Source organism: Eretmochelys imbricata, chromosome 3 (assembly GCF_965152235.1).
Source record: "Eretmochelys imbricata isolate rEreImb1 chromosome 3, rEreImb1.hap1, whole genome shotgun sequence".
In the NCBI taxonomy this organism is placed as follows: domain Eukaryota; kingdom Metazoa; phylum Chordata; order Testudines; family Cheloniidae; genus Eretmochelys; species Eretmochelys imbricata.
Window position 1 is genome coordinate 140,380,157 of NC_135574.1, and position 19,589 is coordinate 140,399,745.

Sequence of the window (19,589 nt, forward strand, 5' to 3'; positions counted from 1 at the left end):
AGCATTTTTTTGGGCGGGGGGAGTCAAAAGATGCTCATCTGAGTGAAAAATTTTACAGTAGTCGCACAGATCTTGATGCATCTTCTCTCCATAATAGCAGAGCTTTTATGATTGTGTCAAGTTTTCCATGATAAAACCTTACTTTTTAAGGTTGTGTAATCTGTCCATAACATCTTACTCTGAAATATAGTATATGAAGTCTTGACCTGGAAGTGAAATTTTAAGTCTATTTGGGGTTTTGAGAAGCCTGTGACTGACTGCTGTCCAAAAAAAAAAAAAGCTGGTTAGTTTTTAGAATATTTTAATGTACTCAAGTGGTTTTGTATTTCTTAAATGGAAAGTTTTCATTCTTATTTTATTTTGGTGGGGAAAAATACTTAAAATTAGAAATTTTTGTTTAGAAACATCAGTGCATTTGCATCAAATTGGAGGGGTTTTAGAACACACATTTTGTGCTCGTATGAGACAGCCAGATTGACACGATATTCTGTAATGGTTGCTTGCAGTTGTTGTGGTCCCTGGAGGTAATCTGTGTACTAAAAAGGGGTTTTATGATATGTACAGTACATGCAAAAATATGGATTTAAATCTTTAGAGTCCAGTGCATGAAACCCTTTTTAAATTAGTAAAATATTTTGAGTAAATTATATGGATATCATGACTTCTAGAGAGAATTTTAAAGAAATTGACATGAAGTGTTGTAGAGATACTATAATAGATGCATTAGAATTACGTATAAATGTTAAACAGCTTTGTGCTCACTGTATAATTGATATTTGGGTGAATTAAAAAAAAAAATCTTTCACAACTGTCCTAAAAGTGTAGTTTTCAGAATTTCTGTTTACAGTTATTTGAAATATAAAAGCCTTAATTTTAAATTTCTGGCTTTTTTTTTTCCAATTTGTCTTTCAATTTTAGCACTAAACATACTTTTTTATACATTTTTGGTTTTGATCCCAAATGTGCATTTACACTTTTTTAAATATACACTTATTCTATAAATATGATTTCCTTGGGACTGCTAGAAGTTTATCATGTAAATTAGATGTGATTTATGTATAAATATATTTGCCAGATCATAATGCTTCCTAAGGATTCATGTTAAGATAATTTTGGAAATGCATACTGATATGGAATGTGTAGTTAAAATCTTTATGAAACATTTCATATTTTTAGCTATTTCCCTCTGGTTTATAAAAAGCCCAACCTAGTTGGCATTTTGCATCCAGTATCTTATTTTAATTCCTAGATTTTCAGGCATCACACATACATAACAAAATATTGAAAATACTGTAACCTTATTAATCTTCAGTATTTACAAATGGCTAAACTGACTTTGAGACTTAATATACTAAGTTTCAAACAGGAGGGAATCTTTAGACCATTTTTAAATATCTGGGAGAAATTTATATTCATATGCCCTTACATTAATGTTAGGGGTGTGAATTAGTGCAACAGTAATGTTTAGCTTCCTGGACGGTTAGGCTAAATGCTGAACAGTTAGGCCCATATACCCACAGCAGATGCTGAGTAACTCATTGCAGGTTTCCTTAAGGATTTTCTTAATGCTAGTTTTCACTGCAAATAGATTAATCTCCCTATAAATAATGGATAGTGCTTACAATAGCTACAGGTTTATAAACTGGGTAGATTACAATGCAAAATGTTTTATTAGTTTGGTAGAAAGCAAAATCAGGAAAGGTACTTCCTTATTTTAAGGAATGAAAAGTTCATTAATCTTTTGTGGCTTTTTAAAGGCAAAAATTATATGAAATTATATTTTACTCTTAGGAAATATTGATTGGTAGTCTCAATATTTGAAGTTCTTATCCTGAATTTGTGTCAAAAATGGATGAATTTTAGACATGTTAGTGGGGAGGCCTGTTCAGACCTATCATCAGTAGTTCAAAATGGGACTAAATTAGGAAGTATAAAACTTTGAACCTGCATACTAATTCTAAATATTCCCTTGTATCTTTTTTTGTAGCATGTAATTTGGGGGGTTGGATTTGGGAGGAGAGGGTGGAGTTACTGTATCATGTAGAAATTACTCTATGGCCTTTTTGATACTTCAGCTGAGCATTATTTTATTTGAGTGATGGTTCAAAGCAAGTACTAGAGTGATTTGTGTGTAAACTGAAAGGCTCACTGTCATTTTACAAGTATGGCTTCTAAAGATGAATATCTTGTAGTGAAAAATATGTTAATCGAAAAAATGACAGCGGGTTTGTAGGCATGTCTGTTCTGGAATGATTTAAAATGACTGAAGTGATTCTGCCTGGAAATGAATCAGATAACATTCTGATAATGTACAGTGGTTCAAACCTACAATTGTTAAAATAACCACACTTGTTCACACATAGTAAACAATGAAGATGTAAATATTCCTAACCTCCCTCAACTGCAGCACTTATAAATTTTACAAACATCATCGCTGGCTTTAAAAATATTATATTCTGAACTAATTGTACAACTAAAGCTTAGTACAATGGGATCCTTGACTAGGGGCTCCCAGGTGCTACAGTAATACAAATAATTTCTAATAGCACAGTAAATTTAAGGGCTTGATTCTGCAACACTTATTTATGTGGATTGTTAGCATGAGAATGAGAAGAGTTGTAGCATTTGAGACCCAACCGACTTGAGCTGCACTTGTTTAACTAGTAAGATATACATTAGACAAATAGTGCTGTTCTTCATTTCACTTTTCCTCTATTTAAGATACATATTCAGAACTCCCTCCATCCTGGAGCACTGCCACTTACTGTAGTTGTATAGCAATATACCATAGTGGCATTTTCCCTAAAAGTCTTCATGGACTAACAGACATCTTAGTTCCAAGACTGCTTGAATTAAAAGTAAGTAGTTCTGTTCATAAACATAGTTCATTTGTGTAGCCACACTAGTAGTGTCAAATCAGGGCATAAATATCAGAATCTAGAACAGAGATGATGACTTTTAGAGACATCAGCTTATATGCATTTGGAAGATGATACTAACATTTGGTATTACAGGCTCACCTTCTGAAACACTTGTTACCTGCTTTTATGTATTGGAAGTGCAATCCATGCTTTGGCTCCCATCCAAAGTGACCCAGTTTGATGGGGAGGAGGAAGAAAGAGAACACTGTAGTTACAGGTCAATTTTTTTTTTAAATAAAGGGAAAAATAAACACATTAAAATATAAGGAAAATTTATAGAAAGATTGGAGGGAAAACAGATGTGAATGACTCAAGAAAAGATGCATCAGGATATAGAAATGGGAAGTAGGAAGAGGAAAAGAAAACTAGTGTTTTTCTTCAGGTAACAGTTTAATCTGATTTAGTACAAAAAGCATTCTGAATATTTTTTTTCAGCTTTTGAGAGGGAAGTGTAGGTATTTCCCATCACCCCTTTGGATTCCTGTTGGATGCTGTGTGTCACCCACCCTATGGTTTTAGGAAAGTGTTAACTTTTCAAAGTATTTTTTTTTTTAAAGTGCTGGGTAGCATACAGCTCTAAAATGCAAAACCTGAGCCCTATTCCTCCTTGAAATATTAAGCACTTTTCATCCTTTGATCTCAAAGTGTTTTATAAAGGAAGGTGAGTATCATTATCTCCATTTTATGGACATGGAAATCTGAGGCACAAAAGTGAAGTGTCTTTCCCCCCAAGGTCCCCTCTAGACTCTGGGACTAGAACGCAGGTCTCCAGTGACTATGCATTAGCCACTGGACTGCAGCAGCAGCCCAATGGCTGAGAGAGCTAGAAAAAGATGAAATACTTTGAAAACCAGTGAGTAATGAAATCATTGAAGAAGGATGAGTAAAACTTGAAGCTAAAGCTGTGTTTGTCCTATGGTTAGGTAAAGGGGATTTGCTATTCTCAGTCTTCTGTTTGTTTTATGTTTTGCCCTCCATCAACCAGACCTTATACTTAGTGTTTGGTGCTTGCTTTTATACATGGCTCTTGGCCTTTCTATTGCAGGCTGACTCGAGTTGAATGTGCTTTAAAAATGATCTTGGGAGAAGTGGAAAATAATTTTAAAATCAGATGGATAACTGCAGAAACACTTAGTCCAAATAAAAGTGAAAGTTATGATTCCTTGAGCTATGCAGACCAGGACCTCTGGCAGGATTTTCAGTGACTAAAGATAGGCAACAAGCTGGATTTTCAAAAGCACCAAAGCAGGTTAAGTGCCTAACTGCCTATTTTTGAAAATCCCACTAGATAGCTATGTTTAAGCACCTAAATACCCCTGAAAATCTTCCTCTGTGTTCACCTTTGTAATTACAAAGGTGAAGAAAGGGCTCAAATCTGCAACTTTTTTACAGCTCAGTTTTGTAGTGGTTAATGCTGTGTATATCACCTCATCATCTCCTGTTGAGAGGTAACTGGCATTAGGTGGGAATAGAGACGCCAGGGAACTAATTAACCTCTCTGACACACTCACCCAACCCGTTTGTACTATGCTGGGGAAGATGCCCAGCACTGCATTGCACAAAGCAGGATCTGTTGGAAAGGGCCACAACATGTGGAAATGTGCAGCAGTTTTTTCCATGCCCTTTGCCATTTGAGTCAAAGCCTGGATCTTCCACCCATATTTAGCTGACGACCTCCCCCTGCTTAAAAGCCATGCTGATTGTAGGATCATAGCCTTAGTTAGTTTAGTCTGGGGCAGTGAATATAGAACTTTGACTCTCCTAATTTGTTCCATTTTCTTTGTGCATGGGACCATTTTTTGTGCTATGTGATGCTGCAACAACACACCAGTGAGGTGGTTTGTGATTGTTTCACACAATTTGAAAACAGGTTTTGAATTGCTGCACTCTTTAGTGCACAAGGCATGAGAGCATGTGATCCTAGAGTTGTCAAAAATCTTGCTGGCATGGACTCCTCCTGGAAACAAAAATAAAAATGTGGGATTCTGAGTGAAACCACCACAAAAGCCAAAGCAGACTCCAAAATAAGGTATTTTTGGGGGAAAGAGGAATGTAACTACCCCTTTTAAAAAGTGTTTTCATTAGGGCCCTGTCTAAAGAATTGCAGATGGAAATCTGTCAAAACTAAGACAATTGCAAAGTGCTGTTCCTACTGAATAAGGAAGGGCACTTGGAAGAAATGCATATATCAAGTGTTAAACATTGTGAGTTATGTATGATATGGTGCAAAGTTTTAACTTGTACTGCATAGAGAAAACTCTTGAAACTCCTCTTGTGAACAGTGGCCTATTTTTATTATAAACACTCAAATAATTAAGACTGTACAGCAGAACAATCAAGATAGGCACAGAAATGAAAGATATTGAGAAATGGTTTGGGTTTCTCTGAAAATTTTTGAGGTTTGGGAGGAAAAACTGATATATTTTGATTCAGAAGGGCCACCACGGTGCTTCATCGGAATTGTAGTGCGGGTGCCTTGCTCCTATTCTTTCTAAGCTGGGCTCTCTGTTAGACTACTTTTCCCATGATGCACTCTTGCTGAGGGGAGTGGGTGTATCATAGGAGATGGTCTAGCTGGGTAGCCTGGCTCATAGACAAGAATGGGAGCATAAGGTACCATGGTAGCAATTCAGAATTTCAAATATTTCAGTTTTCATCCAAAGACCAAAAGTTTTTGTTTTCCAGGTACTTGGGCTTTTGATGAAAAAACAAATTTTGCGGCAGAAACCAATAACTTTTAGTAAAAATCTCATTTAATTGAGAACTCTGTTTTCTGTCAGACAGTTTTGATGGAAACATTTCAACCAGTCCTAATAAACTTAAGCAGCCACATGACCTAATTTATGTAACTTCCCCTGTTCTTTGCTGCTGCTCTTTGTGTCTAATTTAACATTGAGGCCCTGTGACACTGCAGACAGTTATGCACAGGAGTAACACTATTTATGTGAGTAGTCATATCAGAGTCAATGGGACTACCTACCCACATGAGTCAATTTACTCAGGTATGTAGTTTCAAGATTAGGACCTTAGATTGTAAAGTCTTTGGAGAGAGAAACTAGTATTTTATTCCTTTTGTACTATTTGTCTGTAAAGCACCTAGTGTGTATTTGGGTTCTGTTACATAATGATCTCTGTGAGATTTCAGGCTCCTGCCATCCATCCTGTTTGGGTCTTTGTACACATTTCTGTGAGGCAACCAATTTTACAAAAACCATCAGAACCGTAATCTGTTTTCCTCTCTTCTTTGTTGCTTAATGGATGACTCAACCTCCTTTTGTGATTACATAGCTTTAATTTGTAGTTTTTAGGATAGTGATCATTCCTCTTATTTATTTTTGGTTAAATATTCTTATTTGTTGATTATTTAATAGTTGTTTGGGTAGAGATTTAAAAAAAAAATCAGCTTGGTGCCATAGACTGAGTCCAAAAGAAATTAGCTGCTCCATTGCACATATTGGAGTGGAGAGTTTACTAAGAACTCAGTCCTGCTAATAGACTGGCAGCCTTATAAAAGGGCTTAAAGATTCCATATAACTATATTCTGCATCAGTTTTAAGTGACCTCTCTCCATTTTATATGAAGAGTGTTTTCTGCTTTGAAACATTGACAGAAGTTTTCATTTATATTTATACATTAAATGTAATTTTAAACTACAAATTTGGGGGCTTGGGAGGTTGCTTCCTCTTCCTCCTCCCCTTTTTTTCCCCATGGTGTTTGTAGGGGAGACGGTGAGAGACTACATCAGATTACTTTAGTGCCTATTATGAACTAGGTGTGGCCCAGGAGTCTGTGAATAAGGCTTGTCCTTAATGCACAGCATTAATAAACACTTTCAATCAGTTGTCAAGTGCCACTAAGGAAGGAACAAATAGTTGTAGGAGAAAAAATGAAGGGGAGATGGTTAAATTTAAACAAAACAAAAAAAAAATAAATCACTGAAGTATAATTATGTTAATCATTGTAAATGATACAATTTTTCAATAACTGTGTTTAAAACTTGGTGGTCTAGCTCACAAAGGATATTTTGCTGGCCTGCTCTATTTATTTGATCATAGTTTAATTGGACTACAGCTGAAATAAGAAATGAAATATTTCTCGACAAAAAGGTAACATTGATGTAAGGTTTCTTTTTAAAGTACTAATTGCAAATGAGGGAGGATGCCTATTTTGGGGAAACTAGCTTTCACGGATTTACTGCTATTAACTGTAAATATAAAGGAAAATGCACAAAGCATAAGAGGTACTGTAAATCATAATGAACTGAGAATGGGGTAATAGATGACATTTTAAAAACTGAAAATTAAAAAAATTAAGTATTGTCTGATTCTTGGGATAAAGTTATATGATGCATAGCACCATCCAGTCTGTCTGGACCAATGCAGGTTTTGTGGGTTTTTTTTTTTTTTGTAAAACATTACTTCTTGGCAAACTAGATATGCAAATGCCAGAATACACTAAAACCACATTTAATTGGACCCACTTGCCAACTTCTTGAACACAGCTTGGATTATTTCACTGGAGGCTGCTTCTGTTAAAAGATGGGGGAGGAGGAAGTGGCATATTGACAAGGCTTCAGATTTTTTTTTCCCCACTAGCAGTACAATTCTGCTATGAGCCAAGTTTGGAAGTATTTTACTATGTTTAATAATAATTATTATTAAAAATATTGTAAACATATGCATTTAAGTGGAATGCAATGGGAGTAAAATCATGTCATGAATTTAGCTTTGGATTAATTTTCAAACTTTTCTTTTTTAGTGTAGCTGCCCTCCACAATAACGGAAACCCTACGGAACTATGTAACTTTTAGAGAGAGGGGACATGTATCACTTTTGAGGGCTAAATGAGCTAATAGCCTAAAAATATTTTCTTATTTGTGAAATTCCCATCTCTGCTTAGCAGTCAATTATAAGGTAAAACATAAAGGAGTAAAATTAGAGAGTCTAAGGATCTCTCAGAAAATTCAAACATGGATATTGGATGCTGTATTTATGCTTTATTATCTCAGTGAGAAATAGAAACCACCAAAAAGTTACTTCTGTAATTATATCAATACTGTGAACAATTAAATATAAGTTTGATTCCATTTATGACATCCCCTTTCTTTGCTATACAGCTTAGAGCCTAAAATGTTTAGGATAGGGACTGTCTTTGTTCTGCTTGTACAGCATCTACCAAAATGGGGTCCTTCCTGGTCCATGACTAGGGCTCCTAGGTGTATCAGTAAGACTAATAATAGTAATGAGGATGGCAATACATTCCTGGGCGATAGCCAGACACAAATTTAATTAAACTGTAAGCTCTTTGGGGCTTTTTGTTATGTGTTTGGACAGTGCCTAGCATGATGGGGTACTTAGCTCTCAGCTGGGGCCTCGGTGCTATTTCAGTACAACTAATTATTGAGTACTAGTATCCTTTTGGCCTCTGAGAATAGTCATCCCTAATCCACGAAAAAAATGTCCTAACCATTGTCATGTTTCTAATGTGTAAGTGCAGGTCCAACCTGGGTTCTTTCTCTTGAGCCACTACCCTATTTATTTGTGAACCTTAACAAAGGTGCCATCCCAACTGGTTCTCATGGCACGTGATTGTTTGGATTGAACTCAACACACTATGTGCAAACCTTATGATTTTCTCACATTCCAACTCGAGCTGCTTAGCAATTGTGCAGCACTCTGTTACGAGCATGACTTTTTCTGTTTGTTTTGTGCTGTTTCTCCATTGTGATGTTTTGTCCTGCAGTAGCAGAATAATAGTTTGCATGAAAAAAAAAAGAGTACTTGTGGCACCTTAGAGACTAACAAATTTATTTGAGCATAAGCTTTTGTGAGCTACAGCTCATTTCATCGGATGCATCACGAAAGCGCACGAAAGCTTATGCTCAAATAAATTTGTTAGGCTCTAAGGTGCCACAAGTCCTCCTTTTCTTTTTGCGGATACAGACTAACACGGCTGCTACTCTGAAACCTGTCAGTTTGCAGTGAGAAGCAAGGAAAGAAAACATTTATTTGTACATGCTATGCAGTATGTTTTCTCAAATTTTTCTCTATTCTCCTATAATATTTCAGTGTCAGTCTTAATTTTATTAAAGTTTGATGTCTTCATGTTGTTTTTATCCTCATTTGAAATTTGCTGCAGCATGTTGGATGTGTAAAGGTTACTTAAGGACATCAGCACTGCATTCCTTGAATGCATGCAGTCATTGGGTGATTCAGCCACACCTGCCCTACCACATTTCGATGTCGTTTGTCATCTATAACCTCTTAAATGTCACTTTCTCAAAGGCCTAAAATGTTTTCACTATCAGCAAGGATCTGGAAAAATAATCTTGAATAACAGTGTCACTAATTAGGGATGAAGTGTTACTTAGATAGGAAACATCTATTTTCAGGTACTTAGTATTGTTTTCAGAAGCTTCCAATATGTTCTTCACCCAGGGTCTTATTAACCCAAAGCAAACTTTCAAGAGGAAATTTTTATTGTAGAGGTTTGTAAGTTATCAGAGAAGGGAAGAGGAATTTCTTCAGTTTTAGAAAACATTTCTGATTCTTTTTTCTTTTCCACATAAATAACTGAAGTGGTGTGTATTTAAAACTTACTTAGATCTGAACTCTGACCATCTCAAGGAGTTCGGGGTGTGCAAATCTGAGATTTCGGTTTAGGCCATTATGAACACAAAGGCCATTTTCAAAATTCAGATCAGGGTGCAGAAGATTTTTAACATCCATAAAAATCAACAGTGTTTGGATTCAGGGCCTTGATAGGGATCTACACCTATTTCATCCCATTACCATAGTTTCTAAGCACCTCATAATCTGTAATGTTCATCCTCACTACATCCCTGTGAAGCTGTTAAATACTGTCGTCTCCATTTTACAGGGATCTGACACATCCAGGCCTGGTCTTACACTTCAATTTTTTTTTTTTTTTTTTTTTTTGTGCTGGCATGGCTATGTTGGTTGGAAGTGTTGGGGGGGGGGGGGGGAATCACACCTCTAGCCAACGTAGTTTTGCCAGCAAAAGCTGTGGTGCAGACACAGGTATACTGGCCAAAAAGCCCTTTCGCCAATAAGCTCATTTAATTCACAGACCTGGTATAAGCTATACCAGCAAAAACACTCCTTTGGTGATATAAGCTGTCTCCACTAGGAGGTTTTGGTGGTATAGCTAGAGTGGCAAACCCATTCTAGTGTAGACCTGGCCGGGGAGACCAAATGACTTTTTCCAAGGTCATGCAGGAAATCTGTGGCAGAGCAAGAAATGGATCCTGGTTTCCCGAGTCCCAGTCTAGTGTCGTAACCACAGGACCACCCTTCCTCTTCTCATCTTTGTTAATGTTGAAAAATTGCATCCAATCAGTGTCTTATATCTTAAGGCTCAATGATCAGTACAAGGGAGGTAGCCAAACCTGCCAACACCATTAGAAAAAAGCTTTTGGAATGCAAGATTCAATCCGCTCAGCCAAGAGACCACTATAATCCATGCTCTGTAAAAATGAATACCACTTATTTTAATTATTTGATAAAAATTGTTAAAATAGCTTTTCACTTGAGGTGTTCCCATTATGGTGCTGGAGAGACTGATATAGGTGGAAAGTTTAAGAGCTAAATATGTATAGGATGGCTAACAGAGGAAGGACGTTGGTCTACAAACATTTGAAAGGTATAAACAGCCAAGAGGGAGAGGAATTTAAGGGTATTATAAGGAGGAATAATTTAAGAGTAATAGGCTCAAGTTACAAAAGATAAACTTTACACTGACTATCTAGATACAGTTCCTGAAAGTGAGATCTGTAGAATCCAGAATAGAAAACCCCTTTCCCTGGCACACTTTAAATGTGACTGGGTATAGCTCTATATGTACTATGGAGAACAAGTCTGCATTGGAGAGAGTGATGAACTCTCCATCCCCTCAACCTAGGTTCACCTCTTTATGGCTGGATGGAAGAAGAGTCCTGAAACTTTTTACTGTTGCAATATGAGGTTGTGCTATAAAAAGGCTGAAAACAACTGAATTAGATAACCTAATGGTTTCTGCCCATCTCTCATGTCTGTGATGCTGCTACAAAGTGGCACAGTAGTCAGTTGGAGTGAAGTTAGAAATAGAGCTGGGTGAAATTTTTCACAAGTCTTTTTTGGTGAAAAATGCAGATTCAGCAACACACTATTTCATGAATTTATGTTGATTTTGCCCAATTGCTTCAGTAAAAAAAAAAAATCAGAAAAAAATTAGAGGTTTTGTTTGGGCATTTTTTAAATGCAACATTTCAATTTTTCTGTTCTAAAGAAATTTTCAAATAAATTTTGATTTTATTTTAAAAACTAATTTTTAAATCAGTAGAAATTAAAATGAAACCTTTTGATTTTTGTCCAAAGAACATTTTTTGACTTTTCAATTAGCTGAAAATACTGAAAAATTTCATTTTTCATTCTGCTTGCAAAATTTTTTTTTCAATTTTTCTGAAGGGTCAGTGAACTGAAAAATACATCATTTCCCCAGCTCTGATCAGGAGTGGGCTAGTGAAAGGTCTATATAATTCCAATATAAGTGGCATTTGCAAAACTACTTTATGGCTTGGGAACCTGATCCTCGACAGCCAGTCTGATCGCTGCTTTCACCCAAGACATTTTTCTAAATGTTAGCTCCAAATCTACACCGTAGCTGTCTCTAAGAGTAGCTCCTTCATGTATTCCTGCCTATACTGCCGGCAAAACACTTCATTCCTGGGGAACAGGTGCACCACGAAGCACAGCTTTTAAAATGGGGATCTCCCACTAAAGCGACTTAAATGAAGATGTCTTTGCTGCAGCAGAGACGGTACGTTTCTGTGGCTCTTTCAGCCCTCTCTGCCCCAGCAACTGCGGCACAGCCATTCTCTTAGCCTTAATGGGGGAGAGAGAATAAGTCACGGTGTTCTCTCCTAGGGAGTCAATTAATGTTCATTTCTTTGTTTAGCTATGTGTAAATGTGAAATAAGTCCTTTCGGCTCAGAAATATGTTTTGCAACATAGGCAAAGGAACGTATAACAATTTCGATGTTAAATCCACTGAGTTTAGCAGCAAAATGATGATGTTCATCCCAAATTCAATCTAAAATATGATTATTCAAGTAGGTTCTTTATGGCTCACACAGAGTCATTGCTAATACATTCTTCTGGCCACAGGGTATCCTCGTGGACCCCTACAAAATCCCATTATCTTCAGTGGGGGCTGCACAGGTGTGAATTGGGACAGAATTTGGTTTCGCAATTAGAATTTGAGATAACAATTCTCTTTGCTGCGCATAAGCCAGGACAGAATCTAGCTCACTCGCCCGAAGCTGGGCTGGCTTTGCAGTGTTAACAGCTGAAAAAAGCTTTTGTCATTAATTAAGCAGATACGACTCTTTATACGCACAAGGAGCTGATAAGTTGAGTAAGATGGGTGCCATTTTTACTCAGTTGGCTTTCAGCATAGAATCACACTTTAAAGTAGTGTCTGAATTGACCTACTTCTACTTGCAATCAACATAAAATCATTTTTACAGTAAATGCAAGTAAAGTAATAAGTGGAAGGCCTGGATTGCCCTGGTATGCACTATTAATACACACTGTCAGACTGTCCTAATTAGCAATTGTTGAAAGTTCATCTAACTTCATGATAAATACCTCTTGTATTTCAGGAGCATGACATGCAAGAGGTTAAAATTATTTTTAAAAAATCTTGCAGTGTGACTACGCTCTTCTGCATGGAGTAGGTATTTCAGAACGGGCAGCAACCAACTTTTGTTGAGTTTTAAATGAGCTGTGATGTGGGCTAATGGCAAACTGGGTTGCAAACATTGCAGGGGAATATTAGTTTGTATTTTACATAGAAATGCTTTAAGTGTTAGGTTTTTTTAAAAAAAAATATATATATATATATATATATATATAACTACTTTTGAGGCCAAATTTCTCTTGATAGTATTCCTTCAGCACCCATATTACTATTAGAGCTTGTCAAATAGCATTTGTTGGATCCAAATTTGAAGCAGATTTAGAAAAGTGCCTACAGCTTTCAGGAGCTGGGCCACTGCAGTAAAGTGAGATTTCTGTGAATCAATATGTTACAGTAGTCTGATAAATTGAGATTCAGACAAAGATGTTCGAGACATGGAAAGACTTCTCTACAATGACAGATGGAAAAGAGGAGGACTGTTTTAATTTAGAGGGGAGAGCAAGCAATCAGGGCACAATAGCAGTATATCAAATAGCGAACGCCAAGAAAAATTGGGTGCTCTAGTTCATTCTATCATAGGCATCTAATGCTATGGAAAGGCCATAATAAATTTTATATATAAGAAAACTCCTTGTTACAGCATATTTAATTTACCTATGAATCTCCCTGTCAGAAGATACCAATGAGTCAACAGTGTGAAGAAGGGGGGGAAAATAGACATTTAATGTATAATGAGATCATCTACAATTGCAGGAGAATAAAAAATTAAATGGGAAATAAATCCTACTTTAGGACAAAAGCCAACAAATAATTCCTGAGGTCAGGAAGAAACTTCCCCTATGGTCAGGTTATTCCAAAACTGTCCAGTTCTGGATTCTTGTTCCTTGCATGCTAAGCAGGTGCTATTTGCCCCTCTGTCTGAATCAGGATAGTGGATTAGATGGACAGTTGGTCTGATCTATATTCCTAGAAACTACTATTAAATTCTATAATTGTATCTACCAAATCCTTATGTGTTTGGAAACAACCACTTTTAGCTTGGCACAAAGGAAATTGGACATGGAAGTCCTAAAATTCACAGTGTGAGTGGGAGAGGTAGCTAATACCGAGTACAATGTGCTGAAAAGGAACCCTAGGGAGTGAGTGTATGCACAAATTAACTCCGAGACAACCCTTGTGGCCTGAAGGTTGCATTTGGTGTGTGGCTCTCAAAGGGGCTACAGAAACAGAGTGCCAATTACATGATGAACAAGGCTGGCATTTCATTCAGTGGCCACTGGCTTGTACTTTCCATGTCAGTTTGGCCACTACCCCTCATCAACTTTGTGACTAATGTTACAGCATGGCATGACTGGCCAAGTATTGCCATTCAAGAAGGTTAGCAACCAGTGTAGGTCTAGTGCATGAACTGCTAGTTTCAAATGTTTTAAAACAATGCTATGATCATTCTTAATTTCTTTAGAAGGCTGTTAAAGATCTATACTCCTACTAGCTGCAAGTGACTGAAAAGATAAGACAATCCTTTCTCCTCCTTGCTCCCTGGAGTTGTGGTAGGAAAAATTATTTTTCTTATGAAAAATGTTCTGTGGCAATAAACGTACATTCAGGTACCAAACTGCAGAAAATTTCTGGTAAGGTCCCTGCGTGTAATCTATATTCTAATTAATACTCTGCATAGTATAATCAACAGAAATCTTCTGGCAGTCATAGTCCGGTTTACAAAATGTTCAGCTGAGAGGTTTTTCGAGCCTCTCCACAGTTCAGGGTAATTAAACAAAGCTGCTGGAGGGGGTTCCCCTTGCAGCTGCTTTAATACTGGAAACGGGGAGTGGTGCTCAAAAACCCAGGCAACCTCTGGCAACCTCACTCTGCAGTGGAAGGCTCTTTGGAACAAAAACGAAAGAATCTTTCCTTTTTTTTTCTGCTGCTGTTGAGCTGGTCTCTCTCCCATTGTCTGAGTGCCAGAGCTGCAAGCCTACCCTGCATCCCTTGTATCTAACATACTGTCCATTCTACAGCAGGTGCAAGGGAGGCAGTGGGACTGTTCAGTTTGTGAGGCACTCCAACAACCTCAAAAGTAGAAGATTACAGGTATCTTTATAATATGCTGTGGGGGAGGAGGAGGGAAGCACTCTGGCCCTGTTCGCTTGTGCTAATTGATTACTTCTGCTGCAGCTATTCACACTTTTTAAAAAAATTTGCAACAAGTATATTTATTTATAAGCAAAGAATAAAAACCTAACAGCTTCATCAGAGTGTCAAGCTAGAGTGAAACTGCATTTAGAATGCTTTATGAAGGCAAAGGCTGCAGTTGCTCAGAGCTGGAAACCATTTACCTGGAAACCTAGATATAGTCACGGAGTTGTAAAAAATAATTTTAAAAATAAAACGTTACATTGTTGTGATGCACTGCATGGCAGTAGGGCCTCATGGATAGAGAACTGGGATTCAGGAAACCTGATGGCCACTGGCCTGCTGGGTGAACTTAGCTAATCACTTAACCACTCTATGCCGCAGTTTTCCGATCTGTAAAATGGGGATAATGATACTTGCCTCCTTTGTAACGTGCTTCCAGATCGACTGATGGAAAAGCACTACATAGGCTCGAGTAACAAATGCAATTTTATATTACCTCATTCTTAACTCCCAACAGGTAGTTTGGCTCTTCTTGTGCCTATGCTGACAGATCAGGTTCATGTTGGCACCATTTGAGCTTCCTTTTTTCTGCTTCCTTTAAGGTCAGATATCAGTTTCTTTTGTTGGAGCCCACCCTGGTGGGAAATGTTGTCTTTCATTTAACAGGCTACATACTGAGAGAGGTTTCTTGTTTTGGAACAAGGTAGAAAATAAAACAAGAATCACAAACAAGATACCACTATGAAAAGCAGAGCTAGCTAGGCTATAGGCTCCAATAAGACAGAGAGACCTGGTTAAGCAAGATGAAACCTCTGTGTGTGTATACATACATATAAGAAAGTTATTGGCCTCAGTCGTTGTTCCCATCTTTTTTTTTTTTTTTTTTTTTAAGTGAACCAACAAGGAGTGTGTGTCTGTCGCTTCAGACCCAGAAAGTTTCTTTTTGCATTGTAGGAAAACCGTGATCCTTTGTTCTTCCAAATAATTCCCTTGTGTTGAAGTCCAGTTATCCATTAAGGCCCCAGTACTGCAATTGACTGTGTGGGAGTGCAGGGGTGCACAGCTGAAGCACTTAGAAGAGAGTAAAATGATCAGAAACAGTCAGCATGGATTTACCAAGGGCAAGTCATGCCTGACTAATCTAATTGCCTTCTATGATGAGATAACTGGCTCTGTGGATGAGGGGAAAGCAGTGGACGTGTTGTTCCTTGACTTTAGCATGGTCTCCTACAGTATTCTTGCCAGCAAGTTAAAGAAGTATCGGCTGGATGAATGGACTATAAGGTGGATAGAAAGTTGGCTAGATTGTCGGGCTCAATAGGTAGTGATCAATGGCTCCATGTCTAGTTGGCAGCCGGTATCAAGTGGAGTGATTCCTGCTCTACCTTGGTGGGTCTTGCGCTTATTGGCGGATTTGCTCACCTTGGAGCTTCACGGCAGCCCTCAGCTTGGCCGTTTTTCTGAATTCACAGTCCGGGTCGACTCCTTCTGTGTCTGACCAGGAGTTGGGAGGATTTGGGGGGAACCCGGGCCCGCCCTCTACTCCGGGTTCCAGCCCAGGGTCCTGTGGAATGCAGCTGTCTAGAGTGCCTCCTGGAACAGCTGTGCGACAGCTACAACTCCCTGGGCTACTTCCCCATGGCCTCCTCCCACCACCTTCTTTATCCTCAACATAGGACCTTCCTCCTGGTGTCTGATAACGCTTGTACACCTCAGTCCTCCAACAGTCCGCGTTCTCACTCTCAGCTCCTAGTGCCTCTTGCTCCCAACTCCTCACACGCACACCACAAACTGAAGTGAGCTCCTTTTTAAAACCTAGGTGCCCTGATTAGCCTGCCTTAATTTTATTCTAGCAGCTTCTTGATTGGCTGCAAGTGTTCTAATAAGCCTGTCTTAATTGTCTCCAAAAGGTTCCTGATTGTTCTGGAACCTTCCCTGTTCCCTTACCCAGGGAAAAGGGACCTACTTAGCCTGGGGCTAATATATCTGCCTTCTATTACTCTCCTATAGCCATCTGGCCCGACCCTGTCACAACACATAATATAATTTAAATAAATTTTATGCATAGCACAGTACTAAAGCTGAAAGGTTAGGCCAGTCATAATCAATTTAACATTTGTAGAATGCGAACACTAGAAGGAATGTGAACAGACCCAAATTCACCTAAATATCTGAATTAATATTTGTAGAACATTTGTTTTGCTGGTTTGGCCCAACTCTAGACAGCACAGCTTTCTGATGAATACAACTTTGTCACTAACTGGAAGTAGTAATCTTGCTCTATCCATTAGTTACTGTATATACAGCTTGTATATATAATATTTATATTTTCCCCTAAGTTGTGAAATATATAAAAGTATAATTTCACTAACTGAGAGCTCATCATTCAGATGACAAGGTGCAATCAATAAATCATGCAGCACTTGTGGTTATTCTGCATGTCAGCTCATATTTCCATGTCGCTGTCCCGACTGTTACTGAGTGTTTGTGTTGTTGTACCTTTCCACCTCCTCAGCATTGATTTAGGAGTTATTATTCTGGGCTCATAGTAACTGTAAAAAAAGCAAGTTCCAAGTGTCTCTGCCAAAAGGAGGAAATGAAATGAGCAAGTCAACAGACAATTCCACTTGTCAAACACCACTTGCCTCCATCTATGACTTTGTTAAGGAAACGTGTGTTTGGGCAAGTTGCATGAAGTAAACAGATTGCCTCCTTAGCAGGATAACCTCAGTATCCAGTAAAGAATCTTGGTCCCAACAGTTGTGCTCCTCAAATGAATGAAATGTAAAAACCAAGGCTACTTTTAAAACTTACAAATTGTAAGCTTCTGAATAATGCATTGCAGCATCCAGACTGGCTATGTGGGGGGAAAAAAAAAGTTTTTTAATGGACAACCAGACGGATAAGGATGGTATTATAAGAAGAGTTTGACATACCAAAAAAAAAAAAAAAAAGAGTACTTGCACACTTTTGAGATTGACTGTCAAATCATTTCACATCTGTACCTAAAGCAAACAGACATAATGCTAACAGCTTGCTACAACTCAAAAATGCCACCCACTAATCAGTCCACCTGTGGAATTCTCAGTCCATCTTGCAAGCCTCATACCCGACTGCCAAGAAGCTTGACAAGAAAATGTATATTAAAATGTTGAGTAAGACTGGAAATACAATGTGGCGTAGTATAAACAGAATGCACTTGGTGTGTGGAAAGTGAATATGCCTTTTAATTCAACTTCTGAGTACAGATGATGACCCAACACTGTTTGCTCCTGCCTTTGCCAATTGTGAATGACTAAGATGATTCACTGACTAGAAGGCATATGCACTTCCCCTGTGTGATGGCTTCTCACTCTGTTTTGTAAAATAATTCTCTCAATTACTTTTTGCATACGGGGGTAATTAACAATTACTGGAATATAAGCATTTGCAGGATCATCCTCAACAAAACGTACCAAGAAATAAATATCCCCTATGGAATGGATGCATCCTTCAGTGTAGGACAAAAATGTTTTTTTGAGAGTGTGCATTTCGTGAGCATACTTCCTTGAGACTAAATTACACTGGTTACAGCACCAGGTAGCCAGGTACTATTTAACATACTGGCAAAATGATCATTTCACTCTTTTTATCCCCCCAAAGCCCCAAAAGAATGTAAAACACTGAAACACTAGAGGAGAAAGTTTTCTGGGACTCTGAGATTGGAAAAGAAGGGATAGGGAATGTGCTGCGAAGGGTAATTATTATGTACAACACTGGATCAGAAGGTTGTGCAGTCTGTGGTGTTGCAGGAGATACTGTGGAACGATTAGATTCTTTAGATACTATTTTCTATATGTTCCAAACCTCCATTTCCACACAATAGCTGTTTTCTGTATCTGTGAGTACAAAACGCTATTTTAACATCTGTTCTTTTAAGGCTATTTGCTCTGGGAAGGCAGCGTGTTTTGCCATAAATTTAGGTCATTAATTTGTATCTGTTCTTTGTTTATTTAAGAAACAGGACAAAAGGGCAGCTGCTGAAACATTTGGCTGTGCCGAGGGGTAGTGGGCTCAACATGCTGGAGTTCTGCACACGACCAGCTTGAGTTTGTATCTACAGCTACAGGACAGAACTTTATGGAAACACTTTGCCAAGCCATGTGGCGCTCTGCTCTCCTTTGCGTCAGTACCCTTTTAATTACCTGATTCAGGGAGGGGGACGTTCTGGAAAAGTGTTGATGGCATAACAGAACCCTAGAAATCTGTATGCAAACAGGTTTTTAAAAAGTGATTTTTATAAGGCAATTATTTTTTACTGCATTGATTTAAGTGCTGCAATTGGCCAGCAAATCTATCACACTCCAAGTAAATATGACCTATATAATTAGGCATTTATAAACAGAAGCACAACAATACCTAGTAAATTGATTGTTAACAGCATTTAATGCTCTTAAATTGGCCACTAAGTGCAGAATAATTTCTAGGGTATTATTGATATTATAAAGCATTACAGAGGTTTTATTTATTATCTTAAATGTAATGGGCTCAGGCAAATTAGGTGTGTTTGAAAAGGTCATTTTTTTGCTGCGTGATTCTGTGACTTCTAATCAATTTAATCAAACCTGATAGAAAATCACATGAGTATTTCCAAATACGTTTTTCTCATACAACCACATGTATCTTAAAATGTAGCATATTATTATCTCTACATGAAACCCAAGCCCCCAATTAAAGTTAAAAACAAATGACCTGATCCTGTAAACACTTAACTCACCAAGTAGTCCCTACTTATGGGGCAGAATCTGACACATTTATTCCGACTGAGTAGTGCTTTGCTCCATAAGTGATACA